The 3,859-nt window shown below is 40.8% G+C and overlaps 1 long non-coding RNA gene across 1 annotated transcript; it reads right to left on the bottom strand.

The window, feature by feature from the left end:
- Window positions 1–204: 204 nt before the first annotated feature.
- LOC141774791 (uncharacterized) lies at window positions 205–1,062 on the bottom strand. The gene is made up of 2 exons (XR_012595461.1): window positions 639–1,062; window positions 205–547 (listed from the first exon to the last, which is right to left on the bottom strand). It is a non-coding gene; the product is annotated as an uncharacterized LOC141774791 (long non-coding RNA).
- Window positions 1,063–3,859: the final 2,797 nt, after the last annotated feature.

The following is a 3,859-nucleotide window of genomic DNA, read 5'->3' as shown; positions in this document are numbered from 1 at the left end:
TGCTGCAATGTTCAAAAAAAACTTTATTCTTCTCATAGTGTCTCTCTCACTCAGCCTGCATTTAGCCTCTGTCTGAGAGATCCTGATTCACAGCCTGTCTCCCCCCACTCTGCTCTGATTGGTCAGCGTTTATGTCAATCAAACGTCCTCAACACAGAGTCACTCCCTCCGCTCCCCTTTCCCTAACAGAGAAAGAGGAGCTAGAAACCACTTTAAAGTTTATAAACCAGACACTTCACCCAGCGCACGTTACCGGAGGAAACTGATCAGAAATCGGCGACACATGATGAACATCTGCGGTCCAGATTCCAGGTTTTCCTGACGGTTTCTCTCAGGTAAATAATGCTGTTTATATCTCTGTTAGTTAACTCAGTGTTTACCTCATGCATCAACTCTGTAAACCGTAAACACACACTCTGTTTTACGTCTGTCTTTACAGATCCATCTGTGAGAAATGACCGACAGAATCATCCCAGAGGAGAGCAGACAGCTGAGAGCAGATGGGAGATACAGAGCTAACCCGTTAGCATGTAGCTACATGCTACCGCTATGAGACGGTGTGTAAACACAGCGACCATCAGGGTGGAAAATAGAAGATGTGAAACAGTAGTCAGTTCATTATTTCTGCTAAAAGACACCTGATAAATGTATGGAAGATCAGAGTAATGGTATATTAGTTACAGTAGTAGCTGTCTCTGTGTTACCATGACTACAGACCACTGGAGCTTAGCTTACCATAGTTTACCAGAGCTGAAGACTTTCTCCTGTACCATGTTAACATAACTAATTAACTAACAGATGAGATGATTACAAATGCTGTGAATAATTAATATTGTCATCTGTCTACTCAAATAAAGTTTGACTGTGAAACAGAAATGTGTTGTGTTGCTTACAGTCACTATTTACTACCTGTACTCTTCTACATGCATGACATCAAATATGTATAATATATAAATATCAGCTGTTTAAACAGTGTAATTACATAAAGCCTTTGTGAAAGAACATGTTATATTTAGATGATGGGAGTACATGAGGCCTGTTCTGCTGGTTCTTGCAGACTAACAGGAGCTACTTTGCTCATAGTTCGGTTGAGAGCTACTGAAGGTTCTCTCTGGTTCGACCAGGAAACCCTTACATGGCTTGCAATTCTCTAATGACGTCAGAAGAGAAGGAAAAAAAGAGAAGTGATTTTCGACACCCATTTCCGGACAAACGGAGCAGGAGAAAAAGAGAGAGGATGGTCTTTTATGATACTATGGTGACTTGTAGACACACTGGGGACAGATATTGATGTTTAAAAGACATGGAAAAGTGCATTTTTCATAATAGGTGACCTTTAAACAGAAAATCAAAATAGTTGCTGATTGATTTTCTGTTAAACAGCTTATTCATCTGTCAACTAACTAAAGCTGTCAGATAGATAGAATAAATAGGACAAAATCTCCCTCTGACATTTTGTCAAGTACAAGTAGCAGAAAATATTACATGGAAATTGATTGTGTGATAAGTACTTCCTCCTTATTACCATCAACATTCTCAATCAGGGTAAAAGGTGAGAATAAGGCCGTAGGGAGGCCCTGTGCCTGAGTTTGTCCACCTCTGAAATAGAACACATCAACAGTTCACTTCTGATGTCAGTCTTCTCCTTCTTCCCAGCTGCATCCTTTGAACTCTTCATTTTGTACTCCTCATGGCTGTTTTCAGGCTTTAAAACCTCATGGCTGTTTTCAGGCTTTAAAACAATCAAGACTTTGACCAATCACAGGTCATTTCAGAGAGAAAGCGTTCCTATTGGCTGTTCATTCAACGGAGGCAGCTGTCAATAACTCACGAACTCTGATCAAACAGTCAAACTAGGCAGCGCTGATCAAATATGAATCAATATTATGTTACATTAATGCCTATTTCTCTCCTGAAATGTTTTCAGAATCATCTTGTAGTGCAGGGTTTAGCTGTAAAATGAGAAAGTTTGTGACCCGACCGCCATGTTGAGATCTGCTGAGGAAATACCAAGCACCGCCCACCAGCCGGAGCACAGCCAATAGGAACGCTCTCTCTCTGAAATGACCTGTGATTGGCCCAAATCACGGACTAGATTTTCTATAGCCTGAAAACAGAGCCATGAGGAGGAGCAGAAGTCTAGTTATCTCTCAGAACACTTGAATTACAATATGCTGAAAGGTTATTATGGAATTTTTGCCCAATGATGCCAAAACTATTCTACCTACTGCAGGTTTAAGTCACTGAGCAGCTCAACAAGCTGAAGAATGATTTATATGCTTGGTTTTAATGCACACATGAGAGTTGAATCGCTTTATTTAAAGCTCTTTTGCGATGAAATATGCCCTAAACTCTATTGAAATGCTCCTCTCTCTCTTCCTGCGGTTAACTTTAAAGACGACACACGGCGATCTCTCACCTCGCCGGCCGGCTCTGCTTTTTAAGAGGAACGCTTGAGGTCAGTCGGGAGGCTTAATAAATATGAAAGGGAAGAAAACTAGAAAATGGATGACGAGGCAAAGTGAGCCCCGTAGCTAAAACAGCAAGTCACCCCGCTGGACAGCTGAGCTAGCAATGAAAAGGAAAAGCCACGGCTCGGTAGAGAGGGAGGGAGGGAGGGAGAGAATGATAGAGTCGGAGGGGTTGAGCTGAGGTGGGGGAGTGAGAGTGTCAGAGAGGAAGTGTGTGTGTGTATAAAGAGAAAGAGGTGTACCTGAAGATGCTGACTACGTATTAAAACTCCAGTTGATGGGTAAGTGGATTTCTGTACTTGACTATTCAGTAGAACAAGGTTCACACACTGCAAAAAGTAACAAACCATGGCAAGCTATTTCACCCTACAATTTCAAGATGTTTTAATTCAGCACTATACTGTATCTCTTTTTGTATTAGTCTATTGCACCAACAGGAAGACTTCATGATGTTCTGGGGGACCGTCACATGGCTCTACTCTTCTTTTTTTGCAGACTAATTTGATCTTTTTAAGAAACAACCTGCCAAAAAAATCATAAAATAAGCTTAATGAGCTGTCATCCCGACTGCAGGCGTGGTCCAAAGTCCAAATACAAGCCATCTCACTCCAATTAGCCTGGGCTCTCATCTTCAGTGTCACAGAATAGACTACGTTTTTTTTTCTTTCTTTTAATCCAAAACATACTTTAGGTTTGATGTGTTGGATGTCCAAAATAATATTTCCATCCAATTTGGAGACCAGATTGCAAGATCATGTGGCTAGCAAGGAGGCATAGTAACTGTGGATGAAGTTAAAAACAGTTCCAAAGTCTACTCATTTTTTCTAGCGTGTGCTTTTAGCTGTAAGTGGTGAAGGGGGGGGACTATCTCCGAATCATCAACTTTCCTACATGAGAGGATTAGGAGAGCTAATGCAGACATGAGCAGAAATAAATCTAAATATGGCTACAACTATGTAAGCTAGTCCACGTGTGGTTGATTTATTTTGACACTTAAGAAGAGTCAAGAGCCACACACATTGCAAGATGAGAGGATAATGTGTAAAAAGAAAAAAATCTGTGAAAAGAAAAGATTTGTGGAGTGGATTTGTGGTTTGTGTGGTGATTTGTCAGTGTGTCCGTGCGTTTGTTTTGTCAGGCTCTCTTTACCATGGCCACGTATTTTTGTAGGCCAACCAGGAAGTTAGCATCACCCTGGGTTCCCTCGACAAAAAGCCAATGGGATATTTCCATCATGTTTTAGATTGTTGCAGAAAATAAGATCTGTGGCAAACACACGTTTATGATATTAACACGTTTTCTTCAGCTAATATTCACAAGTGAACACCACATATATGATTTTTGAAGCGTAAATGCAATCGGCAGATGTAAAAAGCCGAGTTTAAGTG

The sequence above is a fragment of the Sebastes fasciatus genome, chromosome 10 (assembly GCF_043250625.1).
Source record: "Sebastes fasciatus isolate fSebFas1 chromosome 10, fSebFas1.pri, whole genome shotgun sequence".
Taxonomy (NCBI): domain Eukaryota; kingdom Metazoa; phylum Chordata; class Actinopteri; order Perciformes; family Sebastidae; genus Sebastes; species Sebastes fasciatus.
This window is presented reverse-complemented; position numbering and strand designations above follow the sequence as displayed.